Below are 19,387 nucleotides of genomic sequence, written 5' to 3' on the forward strand. Positions count from 1 at the left end.
TGTCTGCTTGTGGGTCAAGTCCTGGATAAAGGGAGGTTTTGGAGGTTTTCTTTTTCTTTTTTTTTTTCAATAAGTGATTAAAACTTTCTGTCTTTAAACAACCTGTATGTACTTTACATAAAACATGCTAGCCGACCCACACAAAGAAATAGTAAGTAACAGTAGTTGCTAATATCCCCCTTACTGAGAGATCACTGAATGGAGGCTGTGCCTGTTTTTGCATCTCAGGTCCTTCCCTTGCAGCATCCTGCCATGTTGAAAACAAAAGGTCACTGGGGGAAGGGCCTAGGACACAGATGCCTCTTTCTGCAAAAGCAAGCAAAAAAAAAAAAGTGGGACTGAAGTGGCTCATGCAAATGTGTTTTCTTCCTCTTGCAAGTGAGAACTCTCTTCAGTCTCGCTTTGTTCTGCTTGCTCTCACTAGAGGCTTAGGAAATGCCCCAGACTAAGCTGTGTGGGTGTTTAGCAGCTCTTCTTCACAGGATCTTGAATTTAAAAGCAAGCTGCCGGGTCTGGCTTTAAGGAGGGGGTCATATGATCTTTCCCAGTGCGAAAGGACTTGTTATTTGGAGAGCTGAAACCTGTTTCTGATCGCAACTGCACAGGTGTAAATCTGGAACAAGCACAAGCACTGTCAGTAATTCTTAAAAATTGAATTGAGTTCACTGTAACCTGTAACATTTTGTGCTCAGTATACCTGAATCTGTCTTTCCCAAGCTGGAGTTTCCTTAAACCACCTTAAACTTTAGAGCTTATCCTACAGAAAGAGCAGCATCCTGCATTAAAAACTGTAGTCTCCCAAGCTGGAGTTTCCTTAAACCACAACTTTAGAGCTTATCCTACAGAAAGAGCAGCATCCTGCATTAAAAACTGTAGTGAGAGAACACCTGTTTGAGAAAATTGGTAATTTTCTGGCATCTAAAAAGTAAAATATAATTTAGCAATTCCTTAAAAATAAAAATTTTTTTAAAAAATTTTTAAAAAAAGCCAGGACTGCTAGAAGTGCCTCCACACTTGTATTTAAGACTTCTGCTATTACAGCTGCCAGTACTTGGATTGAACTACCTGTTGCAGCAGTGCAGTTTTTGGCAGCAAGCCCTGCTGCCTAGCATGCCACTTTCTCCATGTGCAGCACTTGTCCCAGAGTCTCTTGGACATTCTCTGAGTTGGAAAAAAAACCAATCCTGAAGTGGTATTCTTTTTAACTATGAATTTTGTTAGATAATCTTGAGAAATGTTATGACAGCATCTTTATAACAAAATATCTTAAAGATTCAGACTGCATTGCAAGGCATTGTCCTCCATTTTCCTTGAAGAGTTGGTAATTAGGGATGTGAGGAACAGGTGTTACCTGTGTCTCAAAGGCAGGGATTAAAGGAAGAAGGATGTGGGAACATCAGCCAGAGGCACACTGGGGTGCCACTTTTGTGCAGCCACATAAGAGGGAGAGCCAGGATCTGATCTGCCTTTTAAAGTCAAACGTGTGACGAATAAATGCATTGTGGGATTCTTTTTCTCCGGGTTGTTATTCCCGAACATTTCCCCCTTCCAGCTACAATTATTGATTCTGAGGAGAGGGAGCTGACCAGGGGCTCAGAGGGGCAGTGGAGAAGAAGGCAGGAGCAGGGGGAATTGCCTGAAACCCCTGTTTCTTACAAACCTCTTGTGCTATGAAACCAAGATCTGCAGAGCTCCCTTCCAGCAGCGTAGGTTTTGTGCTCGTGAGCAGTGTCAGGAGTGGAGTGAACCTCCTGCCACTGTGCCCTGGGACAGATGTTGGCCATAAAGCTTCAGGGCTCTGGTGGTGCTCAGGTGTTATGAGAGAGGAATTCTTATGAGAACTGTAATCTCAGTTAAACTGTTGCCAAATGATCCTTTTGATGAAGAGCTTTCTGATGGTTGTGTGTAAAATACACCTGCTGAGAAAAGGTGAGAAAAGGTGTACTGGAACAGGACTTCTACTGCTTCTACTGCTAACAGCGTGCAGTAATGGTCACAGGGTCCTTTTGTCCTCTGCTCCTTGCCAGTTTCTCAGTGTGCTGCTCTGGGGACTTTAAAAAGTCTTTTTTATTTTCCTATATTGTGCCTGTAAGTCTCAGCTGAGGAATGCCAGTGCCTGCTGTGTGGTGCACACATGGAGGCATTGCCACAGTCATTGTGACACAAAAAGTGGGGTCTTTATACCCCATGCTGATGGGCTCAGGGAATAATCTCAGCTACTTTTTCTAAGCTTTCATTGGGCAGCCAGTCTTAGAAATTTTCAGCTAAAATTTTGGTGTTAAATTAACAAGGTGTTATCCCAAGTGACATCCAGGGTATGACTCAAAAGCAGAGACTTTTGTATGACCTGACAGGGAACTTACTTCTGTCAGTTGTCATAAAAGCTTGATTTTTCCTAACATGCTCTTCAGGTACCACATGCAAGAGGTGGACTGAAGAGCTGACAAGGGATTCCTCTTGTCTCTCACACAGCCACACTTACCGTGTGAGTCTCTCACTGCTGAGCCATACATCAGGCAGAAGCATACTCCTTTCATATTCGTGGTGTTGCTCTTTTGCCAGCTTGATCTACATAGTCCAAAATGAATGGTTTTTGATGATTGACTCCATACCCTTCTTGACTGAATTTGTGTGTGGCTTTTGTAAAATCTCAGTTCTTCCAGACCATCTCAGTCACTCTCTTCTCCAGTATGTAGCTTTAGAAGATTTTGGAACTACTAGAGAGCATTTGTGTTATAGCCTACACAGACCTTATGCCTTAAAAAACCGAGTTTTTCCAAAACTAATCCATGTTTGGAAGATTCTGCAGCTAGAGGGAATTTCACAAGGGACTGGGCCTCTGTGAGAGCAGGATTCGTGCCAGCCTCTGCAATGCCATCCCGGGACTAAGAAGAGGCTCTGTTACTAAGTCTGTATCTGAAGCCTTTGGCAAAATTGGATTTATTCCATGGAGCAGATCAGCTTTCTTGAACAGTGGGGTTGGGAGACCTGTCCCCATAGGGTACCAGGCCTTCCAGATGTTGAGTGGCTGCTGTAGGGTGCACTTAAAGCCATCTCTGGAAGTGTTCCTGAGACTGTCATGAAGCTTTGTGTCCCTCTTGGAGTGAGGCCCAACTGCTTTGTCACGAGAGAGCTGTAGCTCCCTTTCCATCAGTAGAGAGGTTCCTGCCTTCCAACAGCACGGGTCAGAACTGGGTCCCTTGTCCTCCTTTGCACAAACTCAACAAACAGAAACTGGTTCTGAATTAAACACAGCAAACTACAGCTCAGACAGGAGAGCAGGACCAGAGCGTGCCAGAGTGTTTGGCAGCTTCTGCTGGCTTTCTTTAGTGTTGTCTCCCTTTCGGGATTTCCCAAGATCAGAGCTTTTGTTTTTTTCTCAGAATGATCTGGTTTTTTCCCCCATCACCACCTTTCCACAGTAAACTGTCTTTTCTTGGAGTTATTTCATGACCTCCTTTTTTAAGCATGAACCCTGCAAGATACAGGCACCAAAGCCTGTGGATCATGGTGGGAACGAGGTAGCTGAAGTCCCTGGATCTTGATGGCTGTGACATCTGCTCTGTGGAGATTTGCCAAAGTCAAACCATGTGTGAAAGTTGCACAGTAGTTAGAAAAAAAAAAGCCTGAAGGCAGTCATCCATTGTATCTGCTGAATGCATGATACTGAGCCTCAGAGGTAGTCTGGGTCCTCCTGGCATCTCCAGCTCCTTCTGCACTGTTTCAGGAGCAGAGATGACTTGCTTGCCAGTGACCCAGTGCATTCCTCAATGTCCAAAACCACCAGAAGTGAACATCACTGGGGTTTCTCACTTTCTGCCCAAGTTCTCCCTTTTCTTGAGGCTTAGGCTTTCATTTAGAAAGCTCACAGTAGTGTCTGCTACTGGTGCTGGGATCCAAGTCGGGATCCTGAAGTAACTCAGCATGGGACTGACCTTGACCAGTGTTTTCTGCAGATTTCAGGTTACCCTAAAACTTTTGAGGGAATGAGGCTGAAGTAGGGAGGACATGGTTTTTCCCCTGAAACAAGTAAGGTGCGTTAGAGACTCCAGCTCTAATATAATGAAGGATTTCAGAGGGAGAAGCAAAACCCAGTGCAGCAATTAAAATTTTCCAGTGAGTCAGGACAAACAGGGGCCTGTGTGGGAAGGTCTCAAGGGCGGGAGGACTTTTCCCCTTGATGTTGGTGCAAGCCTATGGCCTTTCCCTGGGCTTGACTGCATTGCAGATGCCAGTAGAGCCCACTGCATTTGTGGGAAGTAACAAACCAGACAGCAACATCCATAAGAGGTGTGAAATAACAAGCCAGCTCAGGTTTCAGTGAGCATTGCTGCAGGGTGGGTGAAGAGGATGTTTGCACTTCTTGCACGTTCACACCTCAGTGTGGAAAAACTGAGCATAATCCCTGTCATAGAGCCCTTGCTTTTTGCTGGGAACTGGGGATATGTGTGAATTGGTGGCTATTTGAAGGTTGGGTTTTGAGGGGTCATCTTTTGATCTTTGGTCCAATTGTGCAGCCTTTATGTAGGTGCAGGAGAGATAGCAGAACCAGGAGGCTGCTCTGCAGAGCACAGGCACATCCAACTTTTTCCACTGTCTTTTAGTGTGTATAATTTTCTAAAATCATGTAAAATGGGAAGTATTACAAGGGGATTTAGTGGGGGAGAAAGACCTGAAGTCTTCTTGGTTTTAGCACTGTCTGTCCTGTGGTTTCAAAGTAGTTTCCCCAAAAACGTGCATGCATCATTTTGAGGCTGGACCACATATCCCTGTTAGAAGTCTATAGGGGGTTATTAGCTGGGTGTTACATGCAGGAAAAATGCAACACCCTACCAGATGAGGCTGTGATAAGGATAGGCCTCAGGGTACAGTTAACACAAAACAGTGTTTCCATACATGCAGGGATGCAAACCAGGTCTCGTCATAGTTAACAGCTCAAACCGTTCATAGTGCCTTAAAAAATAATATGCTGCTGTTGTAATTTTTGCAGGGGTACTCCTCAGCTGCACTGTCCTGATGTTGAAGGGGAAATGCTCTCTGAAAATAGAAGAAATCTCTATTTTCCTGCCTGAGTGAGAGAGTGTGTTGTGAGTCCAAGTCTCAAACTGCGCTTGTGGAGGCACAGTGGGAAGAAATATTCTCATGGAGCATCACCATGGAATTGTTGATAGTGCCAAAGTCCTACTACTGCATTACAAAAGAGAAGAAAGAGAGAGGAAAGGGTCCTTGTACATAGTTTTCTCTTAGTTTCTCTCCTACCCATTTTCCTGCCCAGCCTCTTCCTCTACTGGAACAGATTTGTACAACATAAAAATTTTGTTAATTTTTTTAATAAGTGCAAGTTATTCTTGCATATAATGCAATTGAGAAATTTTGGGGTTGGATGGGGGGAGGGAAGTGTCTTTTGTGGAAGAGGGAGATTTTGGGGTTTTTTTTCTGAAGTGTTTTAAGAAAGAGTTGCAATCTTTTGGAATTGTCTTGGTGCAGATCAACACCTGAGCCCAGATCCCCACTCCAGTTTACATTTCAGACCAGTTAATCATGTTCTGGACCAGTGGGGTTTGTTTTTTTGGTTTTTTCTCTTGTTGTTTTGACTTTTCTGTTTTGTTCTATGGCCACCTGCTACTGATTCAAATAATTAAATCTCTGCTTTTCCATGCTTCTACAAGGCAAGTCTTCTCCAGCTCCTGTACTTCACTTTTCACCAGCCAGCCCCAGCTGTGGGTCTCTGAAGATTTGTCCAGAATGCCTTTTTTTGATGATTGGTTTGGAGGTTTTTTTAAGCACTTTTTGTTTAAACATGCAGTATAACTCCCAGAGGGGTTGGAATGAGGAAATGAAGATGCTTCATAATCCAAATGTATTTGTGTTTCTTTGGCTGGTACAGTGATGGACACCATAACCAGCAGGCTGCCCTCCAGCTTTAGACGTTGTAGCGCACAACAGAAGTTTCTTATTAACCCTTGCCACTAAATTTTTAGATCACTCTTAGGTTCCTGAGTGCATTTTTTTTCAAATATTGCTAATTTGGATTTGTGTGGGGATGTCTGTCTGTGCATGTGTGAGGAGGGAGCAGAGGGCAGCAGGAGCCTGGGTGCAAAGAGCTGTTCAGTGCTCATTCCTCTGATGAGCTGGGGTTGGAAAACTTGCCCACCTTTCAGTACACTGCACAAATAGGATGCTAGGGAGTTTGAATAAATCCAACTTTTCTAACTTGTTGCTCATTTGTTGTAACTCAATAAAACAAAGGCTAAAAATTTTGGTAACTTTTTTCTCAACTCTTTTGTTTTACTCTAAAATAAATAAATAAAACCCAAGAAAACCAAACCCCACCCAACCTCAGCCCAAACTTTGTGCACAGGAGTTTGATGCCTTTAGAGCTGCGATGAGGGTTTTACTGGTTTTGCAGTATTTGGCAAATACCAACTGTATTAAAGTGAACTCCGTGAATGTTTATTCCCCCATGTCAGTGAGGTGCTTCCTGCAGGAAGAATGCAGATAGTGCCTGGGAATGAGCCTTTGGGGAACACCTTTTATTCTGATTGCAGATTCACAAACTGAATGAATGAATGAAACCACCCCTGTGATTCACCCATATGTAGTTAATTTTTATTAATCATCAGCACAACATATAACTGTAGAGGGAGGTTTGCAGTGGGTGGCAACAAGCAAATTCCCTTGCAATAAAGTTGTTCATTGCTGAAGAGGAGTGACTGGATGGGGCAGCACTTCGCTGCATTTGTGTGTCACAAGTCAACAGCACAAGGTGGGGAAGTGACATCAGCTGCTCCCTGGGGCAAAGGCTGCCAGACAGGGAGCATGCACATGTCCCATCACACCCAGCTCAGGTGTTCATCACAGGGTGGAGGCAGATGCCTGTGCAGTCATGGATGCACAGATCAGGTGACCAAAAAGAAGATGCATCTGAAGATGCTTGTCCAGAACTCCAAAGCTCTAACTGAAACTAATTCCCACTTTTCTTTCCACTGCTTGTATGATAGGATGGTAATATTTTAATTGCCCTTATGATGTTTTTAACAGCCACTTGATGGCTTAGTATTGCAGTTTGCATCTCTCCTGTCTGATATGTGTTGTACATCTGTGTGTTTGGAGCACTGACCTACTTAACTAGCAGTGTTCCTAGGGAGCTTAGGAAGAACAAGACCCACCTGGGTTTTTCTCTATTTGTACATCGCAGATACAGTGGATTAGGGCTCAGGAGTGGGGCTTTTTGAGATATCTGCAATTCAAATAAAACAATAGCAGTGGCCCTGCAGTCTATCACCACACAGATAATACATCTGAGGCTGTCCCCCAGCAAGCAGGCTGGCCAGAGGCTGGCACAGCCTTGGCCAGCGTGGCAGCCTGGTGGCACTGAGGGGTTTTGTGCAGGCAGGTCGTGGTGTGGTACCAAACTTCAGACCCCAGCAGAGCCGAGCCCAGGAGCCCTTTTGGCCAAGCTTAAAGCAGCCCAGGTGCCCACAGAGGCTGGTCCAGCGTGGCTGTGGGAGCTGGGCAGGGCAAGCAGGCTTTGTTTTTAATTAACACAGCCACAGTGACTGCATTTCCAGGAGCAGCAAGGGACAATCGGGACATTGTTTGTGCACGGCAGCCATTGGGGCAGGGCCTTGGAGTTTCATTGCACACCATGAAAACGCTGCTGACACCGAGTTTCCTCCCACAGCCCTGCACCCCAGAGCTGCTGCTGCAGCACGGCCAGCAGGGCCTGTCCTGGCAGAGCCCTGCAGCAAGGAGACGGCTCAGGACAGCCTTTCCTGGGCAGGGTCCCCCAGCAGCAGCAGTCCCTGGTGCTCAGGTGTTGATTGCCATTTTAACCTAAGTGTTGAAGTTTCTAATCAGAAGAAATCTAGTTAAACACAAGGTAAAAATAAATCAGATTTTTAAACTTGTACAAGATTAAAATGTGACTTGTAGAAGAATCTGTCACTGGGACGTCAGTAACAACTTGAATTAGGTGGCCTCTGCTTTTTTAATTTTGTCTGATTTTTGCTGACAAGGATTATCATTATTCTTGTGCTCGGTCCGTAAGATGCTGGGAAGCTCTATACTGGTGTTAGAGATCTGGGGGCTCCAAGTACATCATAACACACAGTTTAGACATGTCAGAAGCCTTATTAAATGTGAATAGTGAGAGACCACTCAGACAACAGGGAAGGGCATCACAGAATGGTTTGGATCACAAGGAACATTTAAAAATCATCTCATTCATCACCACTGCACTGGGCAGGGACATCTTTCAATAGATCAGGTGGCTCAAAGCCCCATTTAACCAAGCCTTGGCTACTTCTGGGGCAGCAACTTAAGCTACTATAAACTCCCTGCAGTCTAAATCATTCAGTTCAATTTTCTCAAATACTATTTTTCTAAGGAAGAATAATAAAAAACCTTCACTTTTCAATCACAGTTGTGCAATAGCAACATTTCTTACCTCAAATCTCCAATTCTGACCTTTGGGAATTTCATTTAATGTGTCACTCTGAAATTCAGACAGTGAATGGGGCAAGAAACCTGCACCTGCATGGAAGAAACTCAGCAGTTGCATGGATCACTCTTGGAAGAAGGAGTGTCCCAGCACCATGTGGACCAGTACAAACTGGAAGGAAAGTGCTGGGTTATACAAGAAACCTGAATGATTATGAACATAATGATAATTATGTGATGATAACAACCTAGAGAAATACACAGGTAAAATGGGAACCAAGATAAGTAATATTTATGCATTATATTTGCCATCAGCAGAAATTTAACCACTTAAACATTTTTCATCTTGTAGCCCTCAGATATTCTTAGGTAGCAAAACGATGCATCCTGAAATCTTACCAGTTTACAGAAAGAGGAAAAGAATAAATTTTAGAAGCACATAAGACAACATGGTAGGAAGTCCATTTGGCATCTTGTTAGCAAGGAGAGAGCACACCACTGATGGACAGGAACTTTTTTACTGTCTGCTGGGTAAAAAGAGAAACCTGAGCAGGAAATCTGCTAGGTAATGAAAAGCAGCTATGAATGGGACCTGTGGCTCTAGAGCATATCTATAAAAATATTCATAACACAGCAGGAAAAGAGAATGCATTCAGTGAAAGCAAGAGAATGTGAGATACACAGTGAAGGAATGGAAAAGCAGCATAAAAAGCACCAGGCAGGGTTTCCGGGGTGTTATGCAGTTGAATTATCCCAATGAGATTATTGCAAGCTCTGGCTAGGACAGAGGTGAGAGCTGAGTGACCGGGTAATTGTCACAGCAAATCACACAGCACGCCTTGAGCACAGCAAGCAAAAGCAGGGGGGTCTGTGGTTTTCTTATTTCCCTCCAACTGATGCACCAAAATGGTAGTCACAATTATATTAAAATTCTCATAATTTACATGTACCTAACACATCCAGCAAGCTGGCTCAGGCACAGTAAATGGGACATCTTTGTCGCTTCCTCAGTACACAAACTCACCCTTAAACCTTCCTCTTTTTTAAAAATCTTTCTTAAAAGTCTGGATCATCCCAATGCAATATATTGTGTAAAATTTAGTGTGCAGCAATTTTAATCTAAAAAATAATTAGTTTTGCAAACATCTGTAAGACAGCTAAAGGAATAAAAGCATTAACCCAAGTTTATGGACAGAGAAACTGAGATGTATATAGGTATTCATAAGACTGCTGAATAAATGTGTTAAAGGTAAGAGCTGAGTTCAGCTTGGCCTAGTTGACTTCCCAACAAAGAATATTCATTTTATATTGGTATCAAATCATTGCTCTTTCATTGGCATTTCTAAGCCTTTCACTCTACAAGGGGCAAAGGCACAAGGGCAGAAGTGAGCAGCCTGGGACTGGGGAGTCTCAGAGACCCTCATCCCACATAATCCTGCCAGGACATGTCTTCTCCTGCCCAGGTCTCCAGGTAAAGCTTTCACCTTCCTGCTGTATTTCCTTCCACCTTTAAATTCCTTCCTGAGCATCCTCCATCCATCTTCCTTTCCCAGAGACCTGTTTTGGGCAGCGTTGTGGTTTAACCCCAGCTAGCACCTCTGCCCAACACAGCTGCTCACTGACTCCCCCTCAGCTGGATGGAGTGGAGAACTGGGAAGGTAAAAGTGGGAAAATTTGTGCGTTGAGATAAAGACAGTTTAATAGGTAAAGATAAAGCCATGTACACAAGCAATGCAAACAAGGAATTCATTAACATCCCGTGGGCAGGCAGGTGTTCAGCCATCTCCAGGAGAACAGGACCCCACCACGTGTAACAGTGACTTGGGAAAACAAACACCATCGCTCTGAACATCCCACTCCTCCTTCCTTCTTCCACAACTTTTATTGCTGAGGATGACCAATGGTTTGGGATATTAGAGAATCACAGAGTAGTTTGAGTTGGAAGGGACCTTGCCATATTCAAGTCAATGAAGGAGAAATCCAAAACATACCCCCCAAACCAGCTAAAAAAAGAAAATTAACTCTACCGCAACCAAAACCAGCACAGGGAACCCCAGGGGGAGGTGCCAGGTGCTCCCCCCAGCCTGGATAACATTTCTGGCCATTGCTGCAGCTGCTGTTTTAGTCTCACACAGAGGGAATTTCCTTTTCCGTTACAGTAGGAGGTCACAGCGTGCCGAGGGTGCTTTATAAACACATCAGCACCTGCAATTAAACCCCTCATGGTTTAAGGAGTGTTGTTATCTCCTCAGACCAAGAAGCGTGGAACCATTCAGCCTCTTTGGCCGCCCTGAACCACTCACACCAAATCCTTAATACCAAAAGGCATTTTGCCACACAATGTCATGTAACATGTATCTATACCTAAATGATCAATTTTTACATACTTTGCTTTTTAAGTCCTCCCATAACCCCAGCAGTCCCTGGCATCTCAGTGCTGGGGCAGGAATTTAAATGAGCACTAATTTTGATTGGTATAGTTATTCATTATTGTTTGTGACACATTTGGAGATGATGGCCACTGCACATGCTAAGAGCAAGGGGACACAAATGAAGCATTTGCAACAGAAATAGGATGCCAGAGGTTTTGGCACTGTTGGCCCCATTATAAGAGAGGATGAGTAGAAATATCCTAGGTTGAGAAGCACAGCTCCAAACCTCCAGCCCAGACTCAGCTATCATCATACTTTAACCACAACTGAGCGAACAGCAGGCAAAGAGCACTTGTGTTGGGGTGAGGTTTGACCCAGCATGGTCCAGGTGAAGAGTCCAGAGCCAGGAGTGCAAGCCAAGACCTACCCCTGCATCCGATGGCTGGCATGCTCTAAGGCTCCCTTATTAGGGATTTAAACAAAAGGAATGTTAATCTTTTTCTTTTCTTTTTAATGCCAGCATTTGAATAGGGAGGGGGAATGGAAATTTTAACACAAAGCGCAAACACTGAAGGTCATGGAAAGGCAGGGAAGACATTTTCTCCATTAATATTAGAAGGAAGATCAACCCTGCTGTATCAGAGTAAAAAAATGAATACTTCTTTTGATTGGGAAAGTTTCTCCATGCCTGGTTGCAGTGCAGCATTGCGTATCGGAGACTGCTGAGCCTGAGAGCAAGGAGAATTAATTACTTTGCTTTTTGAAGCATGGACTGCTCTGCTCTGCTGTGCCAGCTTCAAGAACGATAAGCACTTATCCAAAGAGTGCAGTTTTGTCCTCCAGCATGGGAGTTTTGCCCATCTAAATCACAGGAGGCTGCTGAAGCTTTGTTTTGTTTTCTTCATACTTGGCCTGCACTTGAACCTGGACATCACCACTCTCTTTTCAGACTCTCATAGAGCAATTTTGTGCCATCCGAGGGAGGGACACTGGACTGGGCACCGCTGACCACAAAGTGCCCTGGTGTCACTGTGCTCAGCACTGTCCTAGAGTGGGGCTGCTGCCACCAGGGCATAGCACAGCCCCATGGCCCAGACAAGGCTTTGCCAAATACGAACTTGTCTCCAAATCACCTCCTCTCAGAGGATTTTGCTTTTGTAGAGTCATAGCATATGCTGAGTTGGAAGGGACCCATCAGGATCATTGAGTCCAATTCCTGGTCCTGCATGGGATACCCAAGAATCACACCCTGTGGCTGAGTTTCAAGGGCATTTCCACATCTAAACAAAAGTGAAGTACACCTCTCCCTGAGGGAGCAGGTGGTGGCACTGAACAATGTCTTCAGCACTTTGTCCTCAACTAGGCAGCAGCAGAATAGGCTTATTGATAATGTGCTTGGCCTTTTGGCCTATTTTGTTGAGTCTCATACCTCCCACTCCTACTTATTCATTTAGAAGGTGACTTTTTTTTTTTTAATACAAGTGACTTGGGAACTGAAGTCATACAGGTTGATTAAACTTTCCTGCTTTCCTTACAAATAACTTCCAGGTGGCCCTTAGCAGGAGGGAAATGTTTTTGGTCAGTAAAAGCACAACCCACTAATTCAGGGCATCTGCAGGTGCCTGACCTTCATCAGGCAAAATTACAGTGTTTAAATTTTCACTGAAGTGTTGACACTCCTTCTGAAAAAGAGCAGTTCCCACCTCTCCCAAGCCACTGTTTGTGGCCATCTGCAACTTCAGCTTGCCAGAGTCATAACTCCTAGTGCTCCTCCTCATCCCAGCTTTTTGGCAAAAGCAGTTGATTTACCTAAGAAGTTGCAAAAGAACCTAAGGACACAGGCATGGGGCAGTTTTTAAATGAAGAGCTCCTGCTAGTCTGTTTTAAGCAGACACTTCCTCAGTAAACCTCACCCCAGTTCTCTGTAGAGCCAAAACCGATAGCTCCTCTGCATCCTGCACACTGAAGTCCTTAGCTCATCTTTACAGCTACAGCATTAATAATTTTTAAAAAGAATCCAACATGCCAAACATAAGACTACATATAAAAGCTCCTTGGAGCTTATCAGGTTTTCTCATCCATTTCTTGATGCCAGCTAGAACTTGCCTTATTTTCCATGCCTTGCATAACTTGTATTAATTTGATACTACTGAAACACATTCACCAGCACCTAAGCAAGTCAAGGATCAAGCTGACAGACAAGAAAAATCAGCACTTCTTTTCAATCATGTTCTCCCTGAATTATCATATGCAGGTAACCATTTCTTAATTGACACTCATGCTTGTTCAACACTAGATCAGTCCTTCAAATATGACCCCAAGCTAGGAGCTTAAACCCATCACCATTCAGGTTGCAAGACAGATGTAAAAGGGTGGGGAAAAAAACAGTTATGCCCAAAAGGTCTCTGTTGTAACTGCTATTCAAAAAGAGGGACTGCAGGTCTAAGGCACCAGTATAATTTTTCTTTCAAGTCCCTTCCCACCCTCGTTCCCCAGCTCTTTACCAGGGCTGCAGTGCCAGTCAGTGGCTGCTTTTCTGGCAAACACATAGCAAAGCTGAAGCCTGACACACAGTGGCATACTCAGAAAAAATGCAAGTCTACAAAATTGCCCTCGTTTATTGGCTTTACAATTGCTCACTGCCCAGAAGCACCTAACAGCAAGCTCACCTTTTGGCATATACTTAACAAATCTTGCAATTTTAAGATACTACTCTGAAAGGGGAAAAGATTAAATTTTCATAGGCCAGAGAGTGAGTGATTTGGCCCATAGATTAATTTACACCTCAGGTCAAAAAAAAGCAAAGCAGAGATACAGCAAGGTATCCAGCATAAATGATCTTGGCAGTGACAACAGTGCTGAGTTAAAGAACACCAAATGTGAGGGAGATGCCATGTGCTGTGCTGCCCCTCCCCTGGCTGATGGGGACACACAGCCTTGCCCCACTGTCCCACACCCTGCTGGCACTTCCAGGGCAGGGTGTTCCACCAAATTCCCCAGAGAGCAAGCAGGAACGAGCCCTTCCCCATGCATTAAAAACCAGATCAACCCATGGAGTGGGACTGAATTCCCTCTGGTTTTGCAGCCATGAGTGCATTAGGACTAAACTACTCTTAGACAGCCCTCCCCAGGGTCAGAGTGCTGCCTTCATGGTCACAGAGGAACAATCAATCACTTTCCTGCTTCCCACTCTTTTCCCTGGATTCCTCCTGCTTTCCCTCCCCTTCAGCAACATGCCCATGCATCCTCTTCAGCAGGGCTTTTCCTCTAAACAAGGCAGCCAGGGGTCATGATTAAACACAGTTTTCCATACCACATTTCCCTGCTCATTGTCCCACCATTTGCTGGGAACCTTATCTTTATTAGCTGGTCTTATCATGACTAGATTACACATTAACAGAAACTCTCCTTACTCAGCAGGATTTCCTTGTGGCTTCAGAGGGCAGCTCTGTGGAATGAGCCACCCCACCAGAGCCAGCCTTGGAAGTCACTGATCTCATTCAAGATGCACAAGGGGACACAGAAAGGTCTAGGAGAACTTTGAGGAACTGGCAGGACCAGATTTAGAAGACAAAGACTTTCTAGAGGGGAGCAGACACATTAGCTTATGTTGTTTGCATTAAATTGTACAGTAAATATTTGGGCCCAATGAGCTGTGCTCAAATAGCAGCTACACAGCTGAGATCCTTCAGCACAGAAACTGCATCCAGCTAAAACATCCCCCTGCCCACTTAGCTACTTAACCAGATAATACTGCCCTAGGGCCTGTTGTTATCTGTCTGCTTTCAAGAAATTAGACTGATACAGTTCCTTGAGATTTACCAGACCTTCAAGGTGCAGTATCACCATACCTCCAACACAGGATTTTCTCCTCTAATTCTACTACCACTTTGCCCAGGAAGGTTAAATGACATTAACTTATATCAATGGCTCTTACTATTTCTTCTTTTCTTGAAAGACACATTACACAAAGGAATTTGTTATTTGAAAATGACAGAATAATGGGTGCAAGGTGGGGGAAACGCTTTGTTAGAGATGAGAAAAGTAATTTCCTAATGGGTGGATCTGTGAACCTCATGAATTCGTTCCTTGTGAATGCAATGGTTCATCCAAGACCTTGCAGCCTGGTGAGACCTTCCAATGTCTGACAATCCAGGTGAGGAGCAAGCAGAGCTCACCATTTGGGTAATCACAGCTTCCCTTCTGTTTGGGAAGAGTGACACTGTCTGCAGTGACACTGCAATGACTGCACACTCCCCTCTGCTCCCAAAACAGTCCATACACATCCCCATGGGGTGACTCTGAAGTACAGAAACAAAGAGAAGGTTTGGAGAAACCATTAGATGCTCAGTTACAACAGCTAGAAAAAGATTGGGTAAGACAGCACAAAAATTCTCCTTCTGAAGTAGCAACTCCAAAAGCTCGAGTGGCATTTAAGGACAAGAATTCTTGAGTTAAACTAGCTACATTCATCAGATCATCTGAGAGAACAAGTAGCTGATATCTGAAAAACAGAGATGGATGTAAGCAAGGGAAGAGGTATTAGACTGGTTATCACCTAAAGGGGTGAAAAAAAAAATAGAGATTGGTAATTTACTGCCTGCATGACAGACAGCAGAAGAGGCAAGAAAGATTATAAATTGCTATGAAACCAGTATTGCTACTGGGCACATGATTGTAAGCAGCAAGGCTCAACTTCTGAAAATGGTCTGGAGTTCTTTATATCTGATGGCAGACACAGCAGGCAATGGGTGAAGATCCGTGTTACAGCCTGCCCAGGCTCTCTAAATTAATGAGGATTTCATTCTGCAGGTGCACCTCATGCCCCTGTAAGGCTTGTCTGCTTCTGCAAAATGCAGGCAGTGGGTGTGGGTCCAATGCAGTAGAGCTGAAAATATCCCTCCTCTTCCTCCTGTGCAATTGTGAAACATTAAAATTGGCCCTAATACTTTGAGTGCAGTTTCAGATGAAAAATAAGGAAGAAAGACTTAAATGAAATAACACTTAAATGAAAAATGAAAAAATACTTAAATGAAAAATGAAAAAATCAGGTTGTAACTACCCCAATGAGAGCAACAGACATGCTAGGAAGCTTTTACCATGAATACAGAAACTGCCCAGAAGCTCCAGGTTCCTAAACCCCTTCAGGTACTCCCTGCTCAGGGAGCAAGAGAGATAGAAACCCACTGACCCAATGGTTCAAGTGAGGCCTTTTTTCCTACATACAAGTCTCATCGCAGACAAGAGCCATATATATTTTTTTAAAATTTTATTGCAGTGAAAAGCCACCACCACCATAAAAGCTCTGGAAACAAAGGCTGCAGAAATGTTTTGCCCCAATCAAAAAAACAGGCTCTGATTTCAGCTTTTAAGGGTTGATTTGAACTGTAAAAGCAAAACAGAAAACCCATGATACCTCCTAAGATAACTGAAATGCCATTTTAGAAATAAAAACCTGAGGCATTTCATCCTCATCAGTATCACCCAAATAAAGTACTCTCATGTTGCAACACCCTAACCCTAACCTCCCCCCCCACACAATTTCTTTGCAATCCTGTTCCAGTGAAGCCTGTACATGCTGCAGGCACACACAGGTTTGATCTCCAGCTAAGAACCTCCCTTCTGCACACACAAGGCTTTGCCCCTTCATAATCACATAAGGAACCTTCCCTTCTACAGCCTTCAGGAACAGCACTTTTCATCCCAAAGAGGCTTTTCTGACATACCCTGAGAAAGGCTGTACCCAGGAGGTGCCAAATCAGGACCTCCTCAAAATGATATGGCCATTTCCTCATCCTTGTCTGTCCTATTCCCTCCTGGGCTGTACAGCCCCACCAGTTCAACCCAGCCAACTAAAGAAAGTAAATAAATCAAGCTTACTGTCAGGTCACACCTCCCACTCTTCCCCTTCCTCTTAGCCCCTGTGGATTTTTTTGGCACGCTGGGGTGTCCTGGTCTCCCTGGGGAGCCCCTGTCCTGGCTATGCTCTTCTTGCACTACCAAAGCCAAAGCAGATGTTGATACAGCTAAAGAGGAATGTCTGTCCCTGTGAATGAGCAAGGGCTGCACTTCAGTTTGAATGTTGCTAAGACAGAGCTGTAGAGTAGGAAAAAAACCAAAAATTGCTGTGCTGGATGAATCAGAGCACTTCTAATTACAGCAGAAGTTTGAACTTTTATAAAACTTTTGCACTCCTGCTTGTAGATCCTGACCAGGTTCTTCTAAGAACGTCAATCCCTAAAGATGTAGTCTGGTTTCTGAATTTACACAACACAAGGGCCAAAAGAACACTAAAAGCTCTTTATGCCATAAGCTGCATAAGGCTTTGGGGTCTTCAAGCTTCTTGAAGCTGCTTCAGAATCTTTGCTGTCCTTTTTCAACATTAATTGGATTTTGATCTTACATACCTTGGGGAAGAAAAGTGAGACAGAACAGAAAACATGACAAGATTAACTTTCCTAGACGTTTATACATTCAAAACTCCAAACCCTCTAGCAGCTTTGAATCGGATTTTAAGAAAATTATTCTGTATGTAAAAGCTCCAGAGTGAAAAAACCAAAACATTAACATTAGTTAAAGTCAACTCCTCAGCTTAAACCCCTAAAACAAGTGAGGCCCATGCCCAAGGCACACACATGCCATTTTCTTTTTGCAGTTGCTAAATTCTTAACAGCAGTAAGCACAGGCAGTTCAGAGTCAATGGACAACTGCTTAAAAAGACAGGTAAAGGAGTGTAACAGGCACACAGTCAAGGCTTCCTTCCAGCCAAAGGCACATCCCTGAGACCAGGTGAGGGCACCAATACTGAGCAGCATCTCCCTTTGTCCCTCCTCCTTCTGTGGGGTTAAGGATTCAGTAGAGGAGGACAGAGACAGGTGCTGCTTTTCTTTGCAGTCTGAATGGAGACTGCCACTTTCTGAGCCCATACTGCAGATAAAAAAGCACTTTGAAAAACATTCTTTGATCAATGAATACAATCACTAATTAATGTTTTTCTTTCCTATTTTCAAGTCCAGTTTAAAACACAACTTCTCAGCAACTACAGATTCCTTCCTGATTAAAAATATTTTTTTACCTGAAAAACAGTACCTTAGGCTTCTCTACCTCATTCATACACCAACACCACACCACTTTCCCAAAATATAAAAAGAAGGCACCATGTAACCCAAATTGCATTTCTCCATCACAGTACCTGTTCCCCACAGCCTGGGGCTATGAGCACACCTGCACAAGCACCAGGAACTGAAGCAGTTTGGATTGCAGTGATCCAGATCCTCTGTTCTACAGGAACCACACCGTGCAGGAGGGGCACTCCATGGACTGCAGAAGGAGGCAGCAGCCCAACCCTTCATGTGCCCTCTGTGAACTCCACACCCCATGGCCCAGGGGAGGTTCCACAGCACCAACACTGAGCAGTGCCAGGCCAGTCAGTCTTAGAGAAGACAAATGCTTAAAAAAGCCTTTCCAGTAGGTGAGGCGCTCTGATTTTTAAAAGAAATTGAGTGGTCTGTTAGGGTTAACTACAAACTAGCCTGGGGTTTGTTAGGGAGGGCTAACTGATACACTAACTTGAAACCTAAGGGAAACAAACTGTAAAGAAACTTCCTCCATTTAACTAAATGCCACAAGGTGACCCAAAGTCTGTAGTGTGAAGAGGCCAAGCAGCTTCACAAGCCCAAGGGTTGGCACAGGCATCCTCACACCTCCAGGGGCAAAGACAAGTCAATGAAACCATTAATAGACAGATCAACCTGCTGTCCTTTAATCCACACCCAGTCCAAGGACTAAATACACACATCCTCTTAAGAAATACTTGTAAATATTCAGATGCAAGAGGACTACTTCCAGTGGTTTTGGTGTCGAACACTTCCTCCAGTGGCCATGATCCTCATCACTCATCAAAGGGTTAGGATTGGTCTGGCAGTCAGAGAACCATCGCCTTAAAATCTGATTTGATTCCAATGGCATTTTGGAAGTGCTTTATCCTCTGGAGAAGGAGCAAAATTTTAAAAAATGAAGCACCAGAATTAAGGTTTCATCATCACCTTTCCCCCTCCCCCACCCAACATCAACAAGATTCTGCACAGGCCTTGCCAGCATCTCACAGCTACAGCTCTTTCATGCACTTTTGCTCCCAAGTAGTGTAATCATTCCTAGATCCTGTTCCAGATGATGAAAGGGTGAGCCATGGCTGCAAATGGAATTCCTTTCATCACCTGAACAGTGTGCTTGAAAAACACAAGCAGCTGAAGTGTTCTCATCTTTTCAATCCTAGAGAACAGCACATCATCACCTTTTAGATGTAAGTACTTCTGCTTAATATGCACATATTACAGTATTTAGCTTAATTAATCAAATCATGACAACAGACTCAATTCTGAACTTCACACTGTTACTATCATCCATGGCAAAATAAGTATCTAGGGATGCTCAGAATAAGAAAATCCATTTACTAGTGCAGGCAATAGCAATAAGAACATCTTCACCAAAATTTGTGCTCTGTCATACTATGGCAAGTACAGATGGATCCATCATCCTAAGTCTAGCACAGAACAAGGGAGAGTATGAATCAT

General features: G+C 43.9%; 1 protein-coding gene across 3 annotated transcripts in view; it reads left to right on the forward strand.

Moving 5' to 3' along the window:
* The window catches only part of ZHX2 (zinc fingers and homeoboxes 2), a 46,016-nt gene extending 38,823 nt beyond the window's left edge, over positions 1-7,193 (forward strand). For all 3 annotated transcript variants that reach the window (XM_041407589.1, XM_041407591.1, XM_041407590.1), the window contains one exon: positions 4,991-7,193. The gene's annotated coding sequence lies outside the window, so the exon portion shown is untranslated. The remainder of the gene's footprint in view (positions 1-4,990) is intronic.
* Positions 7,194-19,387: the final 12,194 nt, after the last annotated feature.

The sequence above is a fragment of the Onychostruthus taczanowskii genome, unplaced genomic scaffold (genome assembly GCF_017590055.1).
Source record: "Onychostruthus taczanowskii isolate IOZ18803 unplaced genomic scaffold, ASM1759005v1 scaffold27, whole genome shotgun sequence".
NCBI classification, from domain to species: domain Eukaryota; kingdom Metazoa; phylum Chordata; class Aves; order Passeriformes; family Passeridae; genus Onychostruthus; species Onychostruthus taczanowskii.